Source organism: Pleurodeles waltl, chromosome 9, assembly GCF_031143425.1.
Source record: "Pleurodeles waltl isolate 20211129_DDA chromosome 9, aPleWal1.hap1.20221129, whole genome shotgun sequence".
NCBI lineage: Eukaryota > Metazoa > Chordata > Amphibia > Caudata > Salamandridae > Pleurodeles > Pleurodeles waltl.
In genome coordinates, this window is record NC_090448.1 from 340,551,006 (window position 1) to 340,574,947 (window position 23,942).

General features: G+C 46.3%; 1 protein-coding gene across 1 annotated transcript in view; it reads right to left on the bottom strand.

Moving 5' to 3' along the window:
• Positions 1–23,942, bottom strand: part of LOC138259279 (SPARC-related modular calcium-binding protein 1-like) — a 425,517-nt gene that overhangs the window by 18,573 nt on the left and 383,002 nt on the right. The gene's annotated exons all lie outside the window — the stretch shown is intronic.

A 23,942-nucleotide genomic window follows, 5' to 3' on the forward strand; every position in this document is an offset into this window, starting at 1 on the left:
CCCATTGATATTCTGTTGTTGATATTCAGGGTAGCAGGAAATGTTTGCTCTTCATTTATGAATTACAATGTCATCACTCTCACATAGAATCAGGGTTCTCTTCATATTTCTGTATCTTGCTTAGAAAATGTGTTCCCTTCATAATACACTATAAGATATGTGTTCCCTCTCGCTCTTTATCATGGGTTATTCCTCCTGACACACTGGATCAGATTTCATCTCTCTTCCTTCTTCAAAACATGAGATAACATTCCTTGCCCATTGTCTGTGGACAGGTCACTTTTCCTGCAAGCATCAGGTAAAGCAGTCCCACCTTAATATCACAAGACATTTTTACTCCCTCATACTATCAGAAGATTTCTTCTCTAAAGTAATGAAACATATTTCACCCACTTCATTTTCACCAATTGTCTCATCGCCTACAGCATCATATGGACAAGAGGTGTTTCCCTTCTGCTCTATTGTAAGTACTCTAATTCTCCCAAATAAACATATTTCTGTCCTCCCCAGTAATGCCCAAGGATTTCTGTTCCCTGACAAATCATGAAATGCCTCCTTCAACCTAGTACCAAGAAACTTTTCTTTTACCGTATAATATCAGTAGATGTTTTATCATCTAAGGCAGTGGTTCCCAACCTGTGGGCCGGGGACCCCTGGGGGTCCGCAAAGCTTCCTCAGGGGGTCCGTGACAGCTTAAAGAATTTAATAATATTAGGTCCCAGCTACCAGTAATGACTCAGTGGGGGTCCCCGGGTTCCAATAATGATTCAGTGGGGGTCCCCGGGCTCCAGTATTGATAAAATGGGGGTCCACAGAAGTCAAAAGGTTGGGAACCACTGATCTAAGGTGTCAAGAAATCATCATCCCTCTCAAAAACCTCAGATTATTTCTTTTAAAAAAAGAAGTCACATGTTCCATGATATATGATGACATCTCATCTCAGCTTCCTACACAGTCATGACCATTCCCATAGAGTTCCACAATGTATTTCTGCTTGTAATAATGTCTTATCCTCCCACCATCAGACTGTAGTCCTGGATTACCTACCATGAATGTGAAAAATGTAGGACTAATGAAGAGAGGGATTGCAGCAGCTGCATTGTTTTGGAAAGCACTGCGAGCTATACCTAGGAAGACTTGGAGGAAGCACAACATTCCCTTTGGAAGGATGGATGAGGTAATCAGGTATACCTGGAGTTGAATAACAGTGACTGCTGTGATAGGATTGATGCGTTTCTGCAGGCAGGTGGTTGTTGATAGTGTTTATTCAGGTCTAGAAGTTTCTAGAGCTAATCGTCAGCAACAGAGTGCAGGCAGGGAAGCATCTTCAAAGCTCCCGCAGGGTGGGAGCACATTTGCTTTTCCTGCCCGCATTCTTGTGGGCAGGGAAAACAACTGTATTCACAGGGTGGTCTCCGTGGAACACATTAAAAGAGCAGGTCCTGGGAGATGGAGTCTCTGGTGCCTTTCAAGGCTCAGGGAGGCAGGCTGCACCCTCCTAAAATTAGTGTTTGGCCCTGAGGGATAGTGTCCCTGGGGCCCATTTGCTGCTCAAGAAGGGGGATGCTATGTGTCCCCCTCCCCTAATATTATACTTTTTTGGCCAGGGATGTGGTCCCTGGGGCCTTTTAAGGCTCAGGGAGGGGGGGCCATGCACCCCTGCCCGGTTGAACCAGGCGCAGCTCCTCTGCTAGGGTGGAGGAGCGTCGCCCCCCACCAGAATCAGCAGCTGCAAACCTTTTATTACGTTTATTATTTTTTAGTAAAAGGAGCAGGGCCACAGGCTGTGACAAGAACTGAGGGTGAGTGCACAGCACTCTCCCTAATTGCGCATGTATGTTTGGCCGGCCGTCTCGGGCCGGCTGAACACACATGCTTAGTAGGCTCTCTCCAGCCCGGCACTGTGTTGCCGGGCTGGACAGAGCAGGCACAGGCTCCCAGTCTGCCTGGTAGCGCCCCAGCCAATCCTAATGCTTCTCTGAGCAGTGTCAGGATTGGCCGCAGGGCAGGATGGAAGCCTGTGCCTGCAGCCTGCCTGCAGCAGAGGAGTGGCGTGGTGGTGAAGGCAGGGCCGGCAGCAACGATACTGGTAAATTAAAAATAAAAAAATCCATCCTTCCCCCAGCCCCTGCGCTGCCCCTATTAAGCACCAAGAGCGCCTCCTGCGTTAAACTATACTTGGTCCTGGTCGATGGGGTCCCACGTGCGTCGTGGTTTGTGGACGGGGCAACACTCATTCCCCCCTTCCCATAGTAATACATTTAACTCATTAAAAACATTGGCGGGCGTTTGCTATTTTAAAAATAATAATAATTTGCTATCCTGTGAGATTATCGCAGGATCGCAAATTTGCAGTTTAAAAAAAAAATGATTTTGGCACCACAGGGGCGCTCTGGGGCCCCTTTCCCCCACAGGACGTAGTGGGGCAGGGTATCCCTAACTTGCCCCCTTTATATTATTTTTAAAAACGAAACTCAGGACAGGGAACTAAATCCCAGAGTCAGGCAATGGCTGCCTGCAACATTTGTTCTCATGCTGCAGGCAGCCAAATAGAACCTTGCTCCTGCGTGAGCAATATAGCACCTGGACTACTAAGAATGCTTTTTTTTAATTGGGTCGACTGATTCTTGCAAGAGTCCCTCAAACCTAGCCGTCCGGATTTACAAATATATTTGAAAGACAATATCTCAAAAACTAATGAACATATTTACACCTGATCACAAAAGCACACTTTCTCTACCAATATTTAGCTTACTTCCACAATTTTGAGTAATTCTGTTCAGTAGTTTTTCTGGTGTGCTTCTTAAGCCTATGGAAAATGAATATTGATTTTGGGTTTTGCCCCTCATCCCCTTCTCGAACCCTGCTTGACAGATCACCTTTAGGATTTCCATGCAGAATCTAGGCAAAAACTAGAAAATTATTTTTGTAAAGCTGCGTGGAGATTCATCCTCTGGAGCCAAAGGTATTAGTAAAACAAAAAAAGTTATTTCCCATGGAACCCTAATAGAGTCCTAATATATATATATATATATATATATATACGTTTATTTTTGGGGAGACTATGGATCTGATTTTGGGGATCACAGCTACAAGAAGCCACAAGCAAACTCTTATAACCTTATTGAACATTACATAGGTTTTTGCAGACCAAGTCCGGGGTCTCCAAAGCCAACATCAAGCCCAATGAGGGTGCAGGAGGTTTGTGGGCCACTGGTCTAAGTTTGCCGATCTTGAGGCGTGGCGGTGTCTGATGGAGCTGATGAGGGGGCGGTGTGGAGGTGATGGTGCAGAGGGGACCACAAACACTGTGGCAAAATTGGCATGTCTTATTTAAAATAACAGAATATACAAGTCAACAATTAGAAAATTACAACAGGTGCCATCTGACAAAATTAAAAATACTAAGATGGTCATTTCGACATTGGCGGTAAAAAACGCTTACCGCCACGCTGACGGCCGCCAACATAGCGCCGCGGTGGCGAATATCCGTTTGACAACTGACAGAATACAGCCACATACACAAATCCGCCAGCCCAAAGGTCAGTGGTAAACTGTCGGTACCAACACCCATACTGATACACCAACAGAACAACGCCCACTACATCATTACCCAAGAATCACCACGGCGGACATTCAATAGTGGTAAACCACTGGTGGTACACACTGCAGCGCTCAGAATGGACACCCAAATACTAAACTACACAACATTGGCCAATTAAAAAAACACACACCTGACACCCATACACCCACCACACACACCACTATGAAAAACACACACTCACATTACCCACAACCCTTTATGAATACAAATCATTGCCACCAGGCAGACATCAAAACCACTGCGACAACTACACATACCCTTACATCCCTCACGCACGCCACTACGCACACCCAATCACAGCACCCGACACCCACACACTTATACATACCACACAACACCCATGGCCCCACAAAGGCACCCCCGTTTCACAGATGAGGAGTTGTGGGTCATGGTGGAGGAAATAGTCAGGGTAGAACCACAGCTGTTTGGAGCACAGGTACAGCTGATATCCATTGCAAGGAAGATGGAGCTATGGTGGAGAATCGTGGACAAGGTGAATGCCGTGGGACAGCATACAAGAACAAGGGACGACATCAGGAATAGGTGGAACAACCTATGGGGGAAGGTATGTTCCGAGGCCGCAGGGCACCAGCTCGCCATACAGAGGATTGGCGGTGGACCCCCACCTCCTCCCCCACAGCATGGGAGGAGCAAGTCTTGGCATTACTGCATCCTGATGGACTCGCTGGAGTAGCCGGAGGACTGGACACTGGTAAGTCAACATTTACCAGTCATCACCCCCATACATGCATGTCATCTCACCCCCTAACCCTCACTCCCGTCACTCCACTCCATCCCACACACACTGCACCTACACATATGACTAACCCCAATACCAAGCCCTGCATGCCACACCAATGCATGGACAGCCCTCCCAGCCCTGAATGGACACCCATCACCAAAGCATGCACAGCATGGATGTAGGAAAGTACCATCTTGCCTGGCATGTTACCCCCATTTTTCACTATATGTATGTTGTTTTAGCCCTTGTGTCATTGGGACCCTGTTAGGCAGGACCCCAGTGCTCATAGTATGTGCCCTGTATGTGTTCCCTGTGTGGTGCCTAACTGTATCACTGAGGCTCTGCTAATCAGAACCTCAGTGTTTATGCTCTCTCTGCTTTCTAAATTTGTCACTGCAGGCTAGTGACTAAATTTACCAATTCTCATTGGCACACTGGTACACCCATATAATTCCCTTGTATATGGTACTTAGGTACCCAGGGTATAGGGGTTCCAGGAGATCCCTATGGGCTGCAGCCTTTCTTTTGCCTCCCATAGGGAGCTCAGACAATTCTTCCACAGGCCTGCCACTGCAGCCTGAGTGAAATAACGTCCACGTTATTTCACAGCCATTTTTCACTGCACATAAGTAACTTATAAGTCACCTATATGTCTAACCCTCACTTGGTGAAGGTTGGGTTCCAAGTTACTTAGTGTGTGGGCACCCTGGCACTAGCCAAGGTGCCCCCACATCGTTCAGGGCAAATTCCCCGGACTTTGTGAGTGCGGGGACACCATTACACGCGTGCACTATACATAGGTCACTACCTATGTATAGTGTCACAATGGTAACTCCGAACAAGGCCATGTAACATGTCTAAGATCATGGAATTGTCACCCCAATACCATCCTGGTATTGGGGTGACAATTCCATGATCCCCCGGGTCTCTAGTACAGAACCCGGGTACTGCCAAACTGCCATTCCAGGGTTTCCACTGCAGCTGCTGCTGCTGCCAACCCCTCAGACAGGATTCTGCCCTCCTGGGGTCTGGGCAGCCCCGGCCCAGGAACGCAGAACAAAGGATTTCCTCTGAGAGAGGGTGTTACACCCTCTCCCTTTGGAAATAGGTGTGAAGGGTTGGGGAGGAGTAGCTTCCCACAGCCTCTGGAAATGCTTCGTGGCCATCTCTGCATAAGCCAGTCTACACCGGTTCAGGGATACCCCAGCCCTGCTCTGGCACGAAACTGAACAAAGGAAAGGGGAGTGACCATTCCCCTGACCAGTACCTCCCAGGGGAGGTGCCCAGAGCGCCTCCAGTGTGTCCCAGACCTCTGCCATCTTGGAAACAGAGGTGTTGGGGGCACGCTGGACTGCTCTGAGTGGCCAGTGCCAGCAGGTGACGTTAGAGACCCCCTCTAATAGGCTCTTACCATTCTTGGTAGCCAATCCTCCTTTCTTGGTAGCCAAACCTCCTTTTCTGGCTATCTAGGGTCTGTCCTCTGGGGTATTCTTCAGATAACGAATGCAAGAGCTCACCAGAGTTCCTCTGCACTTCCCTCTTCGACTTCTTCCAAGGATTGACTGCTGACTGCTCCAGGACGCCTGCAAAACCATTACAAAGTAGCAAGATGACTACCAGCAACATTGTAGCGCCTCATCCTGCCGGCTTTCTCAACTGTTTCCTGGTGGTGCATGCTCTGGGGGGTCACCTGCCTTCACCCTGCACTGGAAGCCGACGGAATCTTCCCCCTGCTAACGCAGGCACCAAAAGACTGCATCACCGGTCCTCTGGGTCCCCCCTCATCCTAACGAGCATGGTCCCTGGAACACAGGAACTCTATCCAAGTGACTCCCACAGTCCAGTGATCCTTTAGTCCAAGTTTGGTGGAGGTAAGTCCTTGCCTCCCCACGCTAGACTGCAAACCTGTGTACTGCGTGATTTGCAGCTGCTCTGGCTTCTGTAAACTCCTCCAAGGATTCCTTCGGGCACAGCCTACCCTGGGTCCCCAGCACTCCATCCTGCAGTGCTCAGCCCTCTGAGGTGGGGTCCGACGTTGAGGGACCCTCCTTTGTGACTCTGAGCCAGCTCCGGTTCACAAATCTTCTAAGTGCCTGCTCCGGTACTTCTGCGGGTGCTGCCTGCTTCTGTGGGGGCTCTCTGAGTTGCTGAGCACCCCCTCTGTCTCCTCCTCCAAGGGACAACATCCTGGTCCTTCCTGGTCCCGAGCAGCACCCAAAAACCTCTACGGCGACCCTTGCAGCTAGCAAGGCTTGTCTGCGGTATTTCTGCGTGGGAACACTTCTGCAACCTTCAGCACGCCGTGGGACATCTTCCATTTAAAGGAGAAGTTCCAAGCTCTCTTCGTTGTTGCAGAATTCTAAGCTTCTTCCATCCGGAGGTAGCTTCCTTGCACCTTCAACCGGGGTTTCCTGGGCTCCTGCCCCCCCCGGACACTATCTCAACTCTTGGACTTGGTCTCCTTGCCTTGCTGGTCCTCAGGTCCAGGAATCAGTCTTCAGTGCTTTGCTGGTGTTTGTGGTTCTTTCAGAATCCCCCTATCACGACTATTGTGTCCTTTTGGGGTAGTAGGTGTACTTTACTCCTACTTTTCAGGGTCTTGGACTGTTTTCTTACAGTCCCAGCGACCCTCTACAAGCTCCCATAGGTCTGGGGTCCATTCGTGATTCGCATTCCACTTTTGGAGTATATGGTTTGTGTTGCCCCTAGACCTATGTTCACCTATCGCATCCTATTGTAATTCTACACTATTTGCATTACTTTTCTTACTATTACTTACCTGCTTTGGGTTTGTGTACATATAACTTGTGTATATTACTTACCTTCTTACTGAGGGTACTCACTGAGATACTTGTGGCATATTGTCATAAAAATAAAGTACCTTTATTTTTGGTAACTCTGAGTATTGTGTTTTCTTATGCTACATGATATAAGTGGTATAGTAGGAGCTTTGCATGTCTCCTAGTTCAGCCTAAGCTTTGCCATAGCTACCTTCTATCAGCCTAGGCTGTTAGAAACACCTCTATTCTACTAATAAGTGATAACTGGACCTGGCACAGGGTGTAAGTACCACAAGGTACCCACTATAAGCCAGGCCAGCCTCCTACATTGCTGGTGCAGCGGTGGGATAAGTACTTGCAACTGCTTTACCACTTTCTCATGTTGTACTTTTCATAAGAGAATCATATACCAAATAGTACAGTATATGTACACCTAACCAAAAAAAAATACTTTTCTATTCTAAAACTTTAAACAAACTTCTAAAAGTTTTCCCAAAGTTAGAAAAAGTGTTTTCTGTGCTTTCTAAAGTTCTAAAACATTTTTCTTTCTCACTATCCTTAAACCTATATTATCATGTTGGTTGTAGAGCCCACTCCCCAAACTGTTAATGCAACATATGAGAGTTTAAACTATAAAAGTTTGAGGGGTTTCTGCCTGGATAGAGGTTTGAGTATAGGAAAGAACCCTACAAAAGAGTTTCTCTTTAATATGCTCATTGTAGATGACCAGAACCAGTCTGGCTCATCTCAGGAGAGGTTAGAAAAAGGAGAAGCTTCCCAGTCAGATTCAGAGGAGTCCCCTGGAGAAGCTGGGGAGGGCTCTTACAAGGGCCTGCCCCCTAGCAGGGCACCTAGTGATGCTGGTAGTGATAGAGGTTCCCACAACAGTAGGGCATCCTTCATCCCTAAAGGCCAGGTTACTAGGGTCCAGACAGTTAGGGACAGGTCCCCCTCTGAAACTTCTCACATTTCCTCTGTGTCAAAGCATTCCCAACCCACCCACCCTGAGGATAACTTTTTAGAAAGGGAACTCAAAAAGTTGAGGGTTGAAGAGACCAGACTGAAGCTTAAACAGCAGCAGCTGGCCTTAGATAGGGAATCCCTAGACATAGAGAGGGAAAGAAAGAGGTTGTGGTTAGTTCCCCATGGTGGCAGCAGCAGTATTCCTGATAGAAATCCTGTTAGAGAGCAAGATACCAGGAATCTGCACAAGATAGTTCCCCCTTACAAGGAGGGGGGTGACATTAGTAAGTGGTTTGCTGCACTTGAGAGGGCCTGTATGGTACAGTTGGTCCCTCAAAGGCAGTGGGATGCTATTTTGTGGCCATCTTTCACTGGAAAGGGTACGGATAGGCTCCTTGCTGTTAGAGAAAGTGAAGTCAATAATTAGATGCACTCTTGGACGGATTTGGCTTAACCACTGAACAATACAGGATTAAGTTCAGAGACACCAGAAAAGAGTCTTCTCAAGACTGGACAGATTTTGTGGACTGTTCAGTGAAGGCCTTGGAAGGGTGGTTGCATGGCAGTAAAGTTTCTGACTATGAAAGCCTGTATAATCTTATTCTGAGAGAGCATATTCTTAACAATTGTGTGTCTGACTTGTTGCACTAATACCTAGTGGACTCCGATCTGACCTCTCCCCAAGAATTGGGAAAGAAGGCAGACAAATGGGTCAGAACAAGGGTGAACAGAAAAGTTCATACAGGGGGTGACAAGGATGGCAAGATAAGGATGATAAGTCTTCTGAGAAGGGTGGGGACAAAAGTAAGCATTTTACTGGTCCAAAGAAAGTTGTGGTAGCCACAGATTTACCTGTAGACTGTCTACTAGGAAATGATTTGGAGACATCAGCTTGGGCAGAAGTGGAGTTGGAGGCCCATGCAGCAATGCTGGGCATTCCTGGGCATATTTTAGCTTTAACCAGGGCTCAGGCCAAAAAGCAAAAAGGACAGGGTAACTTGGATCCTAGAACAATGGACCAAGTGCTCTCTAAAGCTAGGGGTAAGAAGGGTAAATCCCTACCCATTATCCCTCCCTCTACAGATGATTCCCGTTCTGAGGAAGAGACATTTCCTCCCTGTGCAGAACCTACACCAGAGGAGCTGTCAGCAGACACTGCTGAGCTTTTGGGTGGAGGGGTGACTGCCAGGGAAGAGTTGAGTGTGGTACAGCAAACCTGTCCCACATTAGAGGGTCTCAGACAGCAAGCTGTCAAGCAGCAAAATGGGGATGTCAGTGACAGTGACAGTCATAACCTCTTGTACACAGAGTCAAGGGACCCAAAACCTGGAGCAGCCAGGAGATTAGTCATTACCTTGCAGTACAGAGAGTTTCTTCTCACTCTAGCACATGACATTCTTTTGGCTGGGCATTTGGGCCAGACGAAAACTTGGGAAAGACTTGTCCCCTTGTTTCACTGGCCTCATATGTCATAGGACACCAAAGACTTTTGTAAGGCAAAATAGATTTATCTTGGTGGTAGTGGACCATGCCACAAGATATCCTGAAGCCATACCTTTAAGGACCACTACCGCTCCTGCAGTGGCAAAGGCTCTCCTGGGAATCTTTTCAAGGGTGGGCTTTCCTAAAGAGGTGGTGTCAGACAGAGGTAGCAACTTCATGTCTGCATAACTAAAAGCAAAGTGGAAGGAGTATGGTGTTACCTACAAGTTCACCACCCCTTACCATCCACAAACAAATGGTCTGGTTGAGAGGTTTAATAAAACTCTCAAAGGTGTGATAATGGGACTCCCTGAAAAACTCAGGAGGAGATGGAATGTCCTGTTACCTTGCCTCCTTTTTGCTTACAGGGAGGTACCCCAGAAAGGAGTGGGCTTCAGCCCCTTTGAACTCCTCTTTGGGCACCCTGTAAGAGGTCCACTTACTCTTGTGAAGGAGGGTTGGGAACAACCTTTAAAAGCTCCTAAACAGGACGTAGTAGACTATGTACTTGGTCTAAGATCCAGAATGGCTGAGTATATGAAAAAGGCCAGTAAAAACCTTCAGGCCAGCCAGGAGCTGCAAACGCAATGGCATGACCAGAAGGCTGTTCTGATCCAGTACCAACCAGGACAGAAGGTGTGGGTATTGGAGCCTGTGGCCCCAAGAGCACTCCAAGACAAATGGAGTGGACCCCATCTAATTGTTGAAAAAAAGGGTGAGGTTACCTATTCGGTAGACCTGGGCACTGCCAGGAGTCCCCTTAGGGTGATTCATGTCAACCGCCTAAAACCCTACTATGACAGGGCTGATCTCACCCTGCTCATGGCAACAGATGAGGGACAGGAAGAAGAGAGTGACCCTCTCCCTGATCTCTTCTCCACCACTGAAGCAGATGCCTTAGTGGAGGGAGTAGTTTTAGCAGACTGTCCGACTGCACAACAGAAAAACAACTGCATCAATCTCCTAAGCCAATTTTCAGACCTCTTTTCACGTGTACCAGGTACAACATCCTGGTGTGAACACACAATTGACATTGGAGACAGCCTGCCTGTCAAAAGTAAAATTTATAGGCAGCCTGACCATGTCAGAGACTGCATTAAACAAGAGGTGCAGAAAATGTTGGATTTAGGGGTGATTGAACCTTCTGAAAGCCCATGGGCTAGCCCAGTGGTGCTTGTACCAAAACCTCACACCAAAGATGGAAAGAGAGAGATGAGGTTTTGTGTAGATTACAGAGGGCTCAATCAGGTAACAAAAACTGATGCTCACCCTATACCCAGGGCAGATGAGCTTCTGCCAAGTATCTTAGCACTTTTGATCTAACTGCAGGGTATTGGCAGATTAGATTGGCAGAAGATGCTAAACCAAAGACTGCATTTTCTACCATAGGAGGGCACTACCAATTCACAGTAATGCCCTTTGGTTTGAAAAATGCACCTGTCACTTTTCAGAGGTTGGTGAATACAGTCCTGCAAGGGTTGGAGGCTTTCAGTGCAGCATATCTAGATGATATTGCTGTCTTTAGCTCAACCTGGGATGATCACCTGGTCTACCTGTGGAAAGTTTTGGAGGCCCTGTAAAAGGCCTCAACGTGCCAGATAGGGCAGGGGAAAGTGGTTTATTTGGGCCACCTGGTTGGTGGAGAGCAGATTGCCCCACTGCAGGGGAAAATCCAGACTATCATGGATTGGGTTCCCCCTACAACTCAGACCCAGGTGAGAGCCTTTTTAGGCCTCACAGGGTAGTACAGGAGATTCATCAAGAATTATGGCTCCATAGCAGCCGCTCTTAATGATCTCACTAGCAAGAAAATGCCTAAGAAGGTGTTATGGACAGCTAGCTGTCAGAAAGCTTTTAAGTAGCTCAAACAGGCCATGTGCTCTGCACCTGTCCTAAAAAGCGTTGGTCTGCCATAGAGAGGGAGGCCTTTGCTGTGGTCTGGGCACTGAAAACGTTGAGGCCATACCTGTTTGGTACTCACTTTATGCACACATACAGACGAGCATGCACACAAGACAACACACAAGAGTGGCATAGTGAAACACAGGCACCACAATTCAGCCCACAAGCACTCACGCAAACACCAGACAGTTGCAGACACAACCACATCCACTGCCTCCACTGTCTCCCCCTCCTCCTCCTCCACCTCCCTCACAGTCATGTCAACACTCACACCTGCATGCACTGGTTCAACATCCACCACCATCACCACACCAAGCAGTCCACACACCTCACTAGCAGACACCTCCACAACATCAATGCACCAACCCTGTCTGTCATCCCACCCCAAAGGTCACAAACGCAAGCACTGAGACACAATAATAAGAAGAAGTATGTTACTTACCTGTAACTGTAGCTCTACAGTATTGGGATCTTTCATAGATTCACATGCTTGAATCCTTCCTCGTCATCGAGATGGGAGTTCCTGGTAACTTAGAAAAGCAATGTCTTAATAGACATATACATTGTAGGCCGTTAGTTTAGAATTGTATCACAGTACATTTTTTTTTAAAAAGTATCAAACTTTAGAGTCAACCAATCAGGTCACACCACCCTTTAGTACCCTGCTGAGAGAAGCTGTTTTTCCTCAGATTTTCCAAGCACTAGTGCTTACATAAGGTACAACACTGAGGAAAATAAGGATGAGCTTCACTGGGGAGGTTGGTGGGTCGCATGTGAATCTATGAAAGATTCCAATACTGGAGAACTACAGTTACAGGTAAGTAACTTATTTTCTTACTCCAGTATTGGACCTTTCATAGATTCACATGCTTGAATCAGAACAGCAAGCAGTAACAAACACATGTTTTAGATTCAACCTATAACAAGGTTAAAAAACATAACAAAGACATAGTCAGAAACTATAGAGAAAAATGTGCATAAAACAGATTAAGTGGATGGTGGGACGATAGAAATGGTCACCTTTATTGAAAGAGGTGTCTTAGGACTGCTTGACCCACTGCTGCATCTCTCAAGACTTCCGTATCCAAGCAGTAGTGTTGAGTGAAGGTGTGTGCAATCCTCCATGTTGCTGCACAGCAGATATGTGGTAACGGTACTCCGACAAACAATGCCATGGAAGTGGACATGGCTCATGTGGAATGCGCATGCACTGTATAGCTAAAAGGACAACCCACCTTTTGATGACAGAAAATAACAGTACTGGAAATCTATCTTCAAGTGCTCTGCTTCGCTACAGTGCAACATTTCCTTGATGCACTGGAGGCCACAAAGAGTTGATTTGTTTTGTGAAAATTCTTGGTTCTGTCCAAGTAGAACTTTAGACATCTCCTGAGATCCAGTGCACAAAGGCTGATGTTTGAGGGTTTGGAAAAAATGATTTGAGGATTACTGGCTCATTAAGATGAAAGTCAGACGGAACTTTAGGAATGAATTTTGGGTAAGTGCATAAAATGACTCTGTCTTCTCTGAATTGAAGGAATGGATCTTGTATGGTAAATGCCTGAATCTTACTGACTCTACATGCAGGTGTGAGTGCAAGGAGAAGAGCAACTTTCCGAGAAAGATACTTCATATCTGCTCTGTGGATTGGATCTGCAACGTCAGAGGAGGGGCTCTAATTGGGGAGAAAAGCCCTGAACAATCCCTTGAAAAATTGTTTAAAGAGCCTGACGGACTACAAAGATGGTTTATCAGATGATCTTCAAAAATGAGAGATGGCAGCAAGATGGAAATTACGGGAAGCAACCATGATTGTGCCAGATGTAAAAGGTAAGGTAAAATGTCTTCTGGAGGCAAGGAAATACGATGCACTTCATGAGTTTGACACCAGAGACAGAATATCTTCTATTGTAAGCGGTAGGTTTTATTAGAACAGTATGCTTCTGCCTTCGCAAGCATCTCCCTGCAATCTTTAGGAATGTTCAGATGACTGAATTCTTGAAACTCAGGAGCCAGGCTAAAAAATTGAGAGGGATGGGATCCGGATGCCAAGCTTGTCCCTGGCTCATAGTCAGTAACAACAGGATTGCTTGAGTCTGGTGGGAGGATGTACTGATAGTAGGAGAAGCTCTGTGTACTAGTGCCATGCAGGGGCTAGCAATATGATCTGACAGGGCTCGGCTTTCATATTGTTGAGCACTCTTGGAAGGAGAGGAATTGGAGGAAAAGCGTAAAAAATATGACGGAGCATGCAATTGAAAAGGTATCCCCCCACCACCTGCAATGGGGATGCCAACTTGTGAAGAACTGACATTTGGCATTCTGGGATGTCGCGAACAGATCCAGATTCGGTTTGCCCCACTGCAGAAAGATGAGGTCCAGTGTTCCCTGGTCCAAGTCCCAGTCATGACATGTTGTTCTCAGCCTGCTTATAGTGTCTGCTATGGTGTTCTGGTGTCCTGGCACATATTCTTCATCCAGGTGTACTGCCTGGCGGATACACCAGCTCCAGATCAACTGAGCGTCTTCAGACAGTGGACGAGATCGAGTGCCTCCCTGCTTGTTTATGTAGTGCATTGTTGTGTTGTCAGTTCTGACAAGCACCAAAAGTTGTTGTATCCTGGAAAGGAAGGCTTGCAGTGCGAGGTATACTGCCCTTAACTTGAGAAGATTGATGTGAAGGCCCCGATGTGAAGGAGGCCAGGAGGTCGTCGAGGTAATCTCCCCATCCATCCAGGTATGCGTAATTTGTAATGACTAGGGGGAGGTTCGAGGTAAAAATGGGAGGCCTACTGAGAGGTTTGCAAGGCTTGTCCACCTGTCGAGTGATTTGACTATGGGCAGAGGTACTTGAATGATATCCTCGAACGACCCTGTTGCCTGCTTCCATTGGATATTTAGTGCTTCTTGAAGAGGATGCATATATAGGCGACAGTACGGTATGAGATGGATACAAGAGGACATCATACCGAGAAGAGATTCGTAAAGGCGAACTGAAAGTGTCTTTCTTTTTTGCAGTCGTCTTGCTAAGTTTGTTAATTTTTGCTGTCTCTCAAGTGTGGGGTAGGCCGTATTGAGACTTGTTTCCAGTATGGCTCCCAAAAAGGTTATTCTTCGTGATGGTTAAAGTACCGATTTGTCCGGATAGAGAGTGAGCCCTAGCTTGTCAAAGAGACATAAAGTAGTTGTGGTGGACACTTTTGGTGATTGTTTGGTGGGAGTCATCGAGATAGGGAAATACTTGATGCCTCTGCTGCCTGAGATAAGCTACAGCTGGTGCTAGGCATTTGGTGAAGATGCGGGGAGCTGACTTGAGACCGAAGGGTAAAACTCAGAATTAAAAATGTTTGCCGGCTACTGTAAACCTTAGGAATTTTCTGTGGCTCGAACAGATGGATATGTGAAAATAGGCATCTTGGAGGTCTAGGGAGGATATGTAATCTCCCCTGTTGAGGATCTGCAATATGTTTTGGATTGTGACCATGTGAAATGATTGTTTCTTGAGATATTTGTTAAGTTCTCTCAAGTTGAGAATTCGTCTCCACTGTTGTGACTTCTTGCGTATTAAGAAGAAACAGGAATAGAAACTTTTTCCCTGCTGAGAGCGGGAACTTTTTCTATCGCTCCTTTTTACAACATGGTTTCTACTTCTAATCTGAGCAATCAGAAGTGTTTTTGAAGTTCCGGCTGAGGTGGTGTTAGGGAGGGTGGTCTTTGTTCAGATTCTAAAAGGTGTCTGAATTGAACTATGTCGGGCCCCACTAGTCTGTGGTTATCTACCTCCACCAATGCAGATGGTTGGTAATTCTCCCTGGTACCTTAGATGAGAGTGACAGAGTGGTAACTGGCTGTTGGCAGAAGTCATTACCTGTGGGAAGTGTCTTTGCCCTGTCTTCTGGATTTTCCTCCGGCAGGAGGTCAGTTGTACCCAGCTGATGGTGGTTGTCTCTGATGGTACTGAGACCAGATCTGTTGAGTACTGGAGGAGTATGCTGGATAGCGATACTGTTGATATCCTCCAGGAAAGGAGGGGTGACTTCTTCCTCTAGCACCACGAAAAGCACTTTTCTGTACAGCAATGTGCCTAGCGACCTAGCAGGGCCCGTGTCCGACTTGATAGCTTGGAAAGTTTCATCAACATGGTTCCCAAACAAAGGGCCGTATTTATACGGCCCTAGCCCACAGGAGTGTGGCGCTAAGCACAGCGCTGTATTTACAAGGTGGCGTTAAGACACTTTTTGTGGCTTAACACCACCCTGTAAATACAGCCCCTTCCCATGCAGCGCTGTGCATGGAAGGGGCGTGCAAGGGGTGTTGCTGTGGGCGTGCCACAGCAACACCCATTGCATTTTGACGCTGCCTCAGAGGTGGCGTTAGCAGGGCGCAATAAGGAGGAATACTTTTATTCCTCCTCGTTTTTTTCTGCCGCACACATAGAAAAAGCAAATTGCCAGTATTAATTGTTTATGTGCAGGAAGGTGCACACACAGAAGTGCCAAAGGGCCATTTGTGATTGTTTATGTGCGGGAACGGACACCTTCCCGCACATAAACAATCACACCTCTCAACACAGACATCCTTGCACAATGGTGAAAGGATGCATGCGTTGGCGCTGGCAGCTAAATTTAGCGCCAGCGCAGTGGGAAACACAGGGGTGCGCCGTATTCAATTAAATACGCCAAGTCCCTGTGTTTCTAAAGTGGCACAGCGCTGTAAATTTTGGCACAGCACCGCATTGCGCCACTTTTCAATAAGTCTGCCCCAAAGCCTCTCAGTCATATGGCAAGTTCAGTATTTTAGTTTAAACTTCTGGTCTGAAATTAGTTACCTTAAGCTATCCTTGATGGTGTAGAACTGCTGCTCCAGCCAGTTGCCTGAATCCTGTAGAGGCAATGTCTAAGGTGCAGTCTATAACCTCAGACGAAGAACGCTGGCCTTCCGTAAACACCTTCTTTGCTTCCCCTCTGATATTTTCAGGAAGTTCATCCAGATACTGGGACATATCGAACCATAGTTGTCTTTCATAATCGCTGAGGAGGGCTATGAAATTTGCCGCCCTTGCAGCAAGGGCGGACATTGCCGAAAATGATCAAGATGTCTGCCGTCTTTATCGGGTGGCGTTGTCAAAGGTGTGGAGGGATTTCGTGATCGGCGTTGTGCTCCCTGCGAGATGACTAAATCAGGTTTAGGGTGACCTGTGAGACAGACAGGAGCATCCTCCAGGGCCCTGTATTTTTTATCCAGTTTGGGCAACACGACAGGTAGTGTGGCTGGATTGCACATGATTTTTAAGCCCTAGTTCCAGACATAATCAATAATGGGTATGGCTCTGACTGTTTTGCGATAGGGCTCTTTGAAGTCATAAAGGAAACAGTCCAGTTGTGTTACAGGCATGGGCAGGTTGAGCCGTGTTGCCACCCTTTCGAAGAGGTTATGGAAACCTCCTATATCTTCTGGAGGTGGTTTTGGAGATGCTTGCGTAGGCAAGATGTAATTGTCCCATTCATCTTGCTTCTTTAAATTTCACCTTCCTCTCTCTCTTCTTCAAAAGATGCTGGGTCATGTAGTGGCACCACCAGTGGAGAGTGGTGCAAAAGCAGAGTTGTAGGCAAATGCTGTGGCTGAGGAGGAAGCAGGTGAGGGGGAATAGTATCAGAAGAGGCTAGAGCTTGCTGAGGCGGAGGAGGTGCTGCAGGGAAATGTGTCCTAAAATCTGCTAGCATAGATTGCAGATCTGATATAGGAGCTGACAAAAGGCATACCATGTCTTGTTTGTACGGTTGAGGTTGTTGATAGTCTTGTGAGGAATATTGTTGATCATAATATTCGCCTTCATCTGAGTAGGCTTGACATTTGATGTGAAGATCTGATGTGCTCCTTGCGACTCCTTAAAGGCTGTCTTCCTCAGAATGATCATAATCCAGAAGGCGGGATGGCAGGAGTGTTGAGACTTTGGTTGGTGATGTTATGGATGGTGTTATCTGTTTGAAGGACTTTTGCCATGTTTAGATCATCGATGATGTAATCGTCGAGAATACAGGCAACGCGGTTGGTCTTTGCCTTGTCGTCAGTGTTTAAGCATTGACTTGGTGGAGTCTGTTGTCGTTTGAGCTGTCGTTGATGTGGAGATGTTGACGAGAGTACAGTCGACGGGATCAACATCAAAGGAAAACCGCAAATGGGAGCACCAAAGACGGGAGCACCATAGACGGGAGCACCATAGACGGGAGCACAGTCAACGGGATGGGTGTCATCAGTGACTCTGACGACGATGGCATGGCTATGGTCGATGGCAGCAGATGAGTCATCGACGATGAGGTCGTTGATGGGAAGGACACCGCCCTCTACACTGTAATAGTGGTGACAGCAGAAGTAACAAAAGATACTGTAGACAGAGTCGGCGTCGATGTTCTCGCCGACGGAGATTCTGTTGATGATGTGTTCGACGACGGTGGAGAAGCTGGGTTTTTAAAGATATTTTTCACCTGAAGAGGTGGTCTTATGGACTCTGAAGTCGATTTCTGTTTTGATTTTGAAGGGAAATCTGACTTCTTTGTGTCCTTTTGTGGCAATGTGGCATGTCTACAAGGCAATTTGGAGGGGCTGTGATGTTTTGCAGAGCCTTCAGAAGATTTTCTGGCTGCCTTTTTTGGAGGTTCTTGAGAGGTAGAAGTAACAGGAACCTCCCTAGCTTGTTTTACTGGTATTTTAGAGGAGGAAGTGGAGGAGGCGTCACTTTTTTCATTAGAGAAAGGGTGGTCTCTGGATTTGAACCTCTGTAGCAGAAGGAGAAATCGTCCCAGACAATCTTTAAAAGTCTTCATAGAAATAACCTTACAGTATCTTGTTTTGTGCTCAGGGTAAAAACAGTATATACAGTCTTAGCGAGGATCATCATTATGCAGCCTCTCTTCCTGGAAGTGCAACAAGATCAAAAAAGCCCCTTTTTTGGTGTCTCTGACATAATGGGTGTCAGGTTGAAGCACCAAGTTGTAGAGCATGGCTTTCCATGAAGAAGATGAGAGAAATTGGGATAAAATGCTTTGAAGCAGCTGGGACTGGGAGAAAACTGAGCAGAGCTCAGAGGAGGCTCCTTAGCACAATGTGTGGTGGAAAATCTGAGGGAAAGCAGCTCCTCTCAGGAGAGTTCTAAAGGGTGGTATGGCCTGATCATAAAGTTTGGTCCTTTAAAAAAAACTAATGACTGTGATATGATACTAAACTAAAGCTTTAAAGCCTACAATGTATATGTCTATTAAGACTTCACTTTTTTAAGATACCGGGGACTCACTTCTCGATGACGGGGAAGGATTCAAGCATGTGAATCTATGGAAGTTCCAATACTGGAATAATAATAATAATAACAACAATATACATTTGGTGATGTATTAACATAGACATATAATGCATCATGAAATATTAGACATTGAGTAAAGTGACACTGAAGATAATAGAGGCTCGCCTTATTAAAACAGATGTCGCAATACAGCCTGCCCGACTGCTGCATCACTGGGGTGTGCTGAATCAAGGTAATAGTGCTGAATGAAAGTTTGTATGCTTTTCCACGTTGCAGCACAACAAATCTTTTCCAACGGAACACATGCAAATAAGGTAGCCGATGTGGAGAAAGCTCTTGTTGAGAGAGCCTTTGCCTTGGAAGAAAGAGGTTTACCCACTCTGGAGTGGCAAAATTGTATTGTTGCAGAAATCCATCTTGCAATGGTTACTTTAGTAATAGCTGCACCTTGCTGACAGCGTGCACATGCTACAAATAGTTTTCCGAAGGTGTTTGGTTACGATGTAAGTAAAACTTAAGACATCTCCTTATATCCATAGTATGCACAGATTGCTCTGCTGGAGTGGCTGAATTTGGGAAGAAAGTCTGTAGAATGGCAGATTCATTAGGATGAAACTGTGTATGTACTTTTGGAATACATTTTGGGTTAGTTCTCAATATAACCCCTTTTCACGGACGTTAACACCAACAGTGTGGTCACTTTCCAGGTGAGGAATTTTAATTCTGCCTTGTGAATTGGTTCAAATGGTGGTTTTATTAACTGAGCAAGGATGACGTTCAAATGCCATTCTGGAGGAGGGGGTCAGACTGGAAGGAAAACTTGGAAAAGGTCCTTCATGAATTGCTTGACTATCCTTGTGGAGCAGAACAAAGGATCCTGTGAAGAGCATCTATAGTTGGATATTGCTGTGAGGTGTACTATCACAGATGCATGCACTAAACCTTAGCGAGCCACGGAAAGGAGATAGGGCAACATCTGCTCCGGTGATACCTTCAGTGGGTGCAAGTTAGTTTTCTGACATCATAAGCAGAATCTTTTCCATTTCAATTTGTAGGATTTGTTGGTTGAGTCTGCTCTTGGGAGGATATCTTTGCATTCTTGGGGACTATTTACTTAATGGAATTCAGGAACTATGCATATAATCGAAGAGCCAGGTGAAGAGCTTGGGTCTGGTTCCTCATCAGCAGAGTTTGTTTGGTGAGAAGAAGAACCCAGTTGGTCTTCGACAGCAGGAGGAGTTCTGTGAACCAGTGTTGCCTAGGCCTCTTGGGGGCTATCAGGATCAGGTAGCACTTCTCTGCCTTCTGCTTTCTGAGCACTCTCGGTATCCTGGTGATGGGGGGGTGGAAAGCATATGCAAATATCTCAGACCATCTTATTAAAAGGGCATTGCCCTATGATCCTTGGAGACGGGTCCGACTGGCATAGAATCGGCATTTGTTGTTCTCGTTTGTGGCGAAGAGGACTAGTTCTGGTTTGCCCCCATGGTGAAAACTTTTATTCAGTTCTTGTTGATTTAGCTCCCATTTGTGGCAACCCTCCAGTGATCTGCTTCGTGTCCCCCAAAGTATTCTTTGCCACTGCCACATGTTCGGCCTTCAGAGTGATGTTGTGCGCTGTCAGCCAGTGCCATAAGTCCTGTGCTTCTTGGGAGAGAGCCAGTGAACTTGTACCTCCTTTTTTCTTTATAAGGTGCGTGCTCATGGTGTTGTCCGTGCGTATCAGCACTCAAGGTAAGAAGGCCTGAAGAGTGAGAAAGATGGCCTTCAGTTTTAGGCGGTTTATATGCATGGACCGTTGAGCGATGGACCATTTGCCTTGGATTTGCAGGTCTTGGAGATGACCACCCCAACCTTCCAGAGAGGCATCTGTTGTGATGGTGAAGTCTGGTATTACTGATAAGAACGTTAGTCCCTTGGAGATATGAGGGATGTTAGACCACTATTCCAAAGCTTGAATGAAGTCCTTGAAAGGCCTTTGTGACTGAATCTATTGCTCTTGGAGTTCCTCCTGCAAAGGTCTCATTTTCAGGCGGAATAAGGGAAATAAGGTTTATAACAGAAGACATCAACCCTAGTAATGACTTGTACCGGCGCACGGAAATCAACTTTTTTTCTGGATATTGTGCAGGCTAACAAAGTTAATTTCTGCTGTCTTTCCAGGGTATGAAAAGCTTTGTCCAGTTTGGTATCTAGGATGGAGCCTAGAAACGTTATCTTTTGTAGGGATACAGAAATTGATTTTTGAAGGCTTAAAGTAAGTCCCTACCTGTAGAACAAATTCATACAATCCCTTGTCTCATTGGTTGCTTGCATAGGTGTTTGTGCCTTTAGCAGCCAATCGTCCAGTTAGGAGACAACTTTGTGACCTTGTGTTTTGAGGGCTGCTGCAACAGGGGCCAGGAATTTTGGAAAAAAGTGGGCTGCTGATTTGAGGCTGAATTGGAGGACTCTGAAGTGGTAATGGGTGCCAGCTACTGGGAATCGAAGGTATTTGTGATGCTGTGGATGCATGGGAATGTGGGAATATGCATCCTGCAAGTCAAGAGTGGTCATATAATCTCCATGGTTTAGGAGACGCTGGATGTCCGTAACATTGACCATGAGGAATGATTGTTTTTGAGAAATTTGTTGAGTTTTCTGAAGTCTGTGAGAGCTTCTTTCTGCAATAAGTGAAGATTGGGCGAGGGGGCGCACCTTTTTGTGGCATGTTTGGCAGCCTCTGAATGAATGACCATAGGCGATGAGATCTAGTATCCATTTGTCCATAGTTATTTCCTGCCATTGGTGGAGATGGTTTGAAATATTTGCACCCACTGGATGTGGAGAGGTGTTGGTAGCTGGCATCGGGTTGAAATAATTGTTTACGGGTCGCATCTCTGGATTGTATGGATTGTATTCGCCGCCCTGCCTGCTTGGTGTAGGACGCTGATGGTGGTGGGCGGTACGGTTGCTGCTGATAAGGAGGTCTATACTGTGTTTGAAAGGGCTGATGGTAGCGCTGGTAACCTCCCCTGTAGGTAGAAATACCTCTACTATGTGCTCCCCGAAAAGGGAAACCTACGGAACTTCAGTGTATCTAAAGATTTAGCAGTGTCCGTTTTAATGGCGAGTAAGGCATCATCAATATGTTTTCCAAATAGTGTCTCACCATTGTATGCCATGTCGAGGATTTTTGATTGCACCTCTGGCCTAAAAGATTTTGATTTGATCCGGCCTGCTTGATCTGCACAACAGCGACTCCTACCAATTGCCGAAACCCCTTGGAGGCGCTATCCATCGCACAGTCTACTATCTCCGAGGATTTACGTTCACCTTCTTGTAGTATCTTGTGTACTTCTGACTTCTTGGTCTTCAGGCACTAGATCTAGAAGGGCACTGATATCTGACCACATTTGTCTATCATAGTGGCTCACGATGGCTAAGGAGTTTGATGAACGAATTATGATGGCAGACATACTGGAAAAGCATGTTCCAATGCTGTCTAAGTGCCTCCCTTCTTTGTCAGGTGGATTAAGGTAGTAGGATTTTTGGAGTGCCTTTGCACTGCTTGTGAGACCACCAAATCCGCCTTAGGATGTCCTGTAAGGCAGGGGGGAGAATTCTCAGGGGCTTTATACTTTTTATCAATGCATGAAACCACTGCCGCCACAGTTGCTGGAGTTCGCATCAGTTTGAGGCCTTCTTCCCTCATGCGATCTATTATAGGAATGGCTCGAACAGACTTTCGTGTTTGTTCCTTGAAATCATAAACAAAGCAATCTGAATGTTTCACCGTAATAGGTAAGTCAAATCTTGCTGTAGCTCTTTCCATTTCATTGTGGACACCCCCGATGTCCTAGGAGGGGAATCTGAGTGTTGCAGCGCTGGAGGAGACGGCGTGGGAATGAGATAATCATCCCATTTGTCTTCAGGTGGACAGGTGCCCTGTATCTCACCCTCTTCTCTGTCATTGTCAGATGATGAAGGGTCATCCCTTGGTGGCGCTGCAGTTGAAGAAGCAGAGTCATCCTTTGTGTTACTGATGGAGGAATAGGCCTAGGTGTCTCAGGGACTACTGGCGAAGAAGAGGGAGGTGGTGGTTTCTCTGATGTTCCAGAAAACATCTAGGGTAATCCTGCAGCTTAGCCTGTAGATCGGGAAGAAGTGAAAGTGGTACTTGTACCTCCTATTGTGGATGCTCTGTGTAGGCATGGTAACTTGGATATCAATGAGTGACTTGTGGAGTATAATATTCTCTATAATAGGAGTCATCTCCTTCATCGTCATCCTCCTGACATTTTTCTTGCAGCTCAGAGGTGCTGTGAGTGGGGTCAAAAGGTCCTTCATTCTCAGAGTCTACCAGATTAAGCAAGGCACTTGGAGGAAGTAGTGACATCTTGCTGGGTGAGGTGTCCTAAAATCTGAGAAATGTTTTGCGGACTTTAATGAAGGTTGACATGTCATCGATGACGTAGTTGACAAGGGAATAGATGCCAATGATGTGGTCATCGTCAATGGTGGTGGCATTGACGTTGATGTTCTCTTCGATGATGGATCCGTCGACAGTGGTGTTGACGATGGTCTTGTCGACGATTATGTTGTCAACGATGGTCTTGTCTATGACGGCCTCATTGATATGGAGTCTTTGTTGACGGAATAGAAGTGTTGACAACGGTTGTCGTCGATATAGTTGAGGGTTTCGTTGAAGACAAAGTAGTTACCATCGTCGTCGTTGACTACAGCATTGTCGATGGGGAAATTCTCATCATGGTGTGTGGATTTTTTGAGGCTTTGGGTCAGAAGAAGCATGTTTTGTAGACTTCACAGAATGAGTCGCCAGCTCAGATGAGACAGGTTTTGTGAAGTCTTTTGAAGCTTTCTCCTTTTTTCCACTGTCTGTCAGACTCATGATGAAAAATCTTAGTGCCTTTCTGGCTGCCTCAGAAGTACCTTGGTCGTGGGACCTTGCTCTCTTGTGAGAGTGAGCTGAGGTGTCGCTCTTTTCTTCTGAGACAGTGTCTTTTTGTGGTTGGGTCTTTTGTAACCACAAAGAAGTCTTGCTTCCCTGTCCTTTAGAGTTTTTGTAGAAAAGGTTCTGCATACCTTATAATCTGTTGCTTTGTGGTCAGGATAAAGGCAGTATAGGTAGTCTTGATGTGGCTCATCCACATGTAATGCCTTCTTCCCACA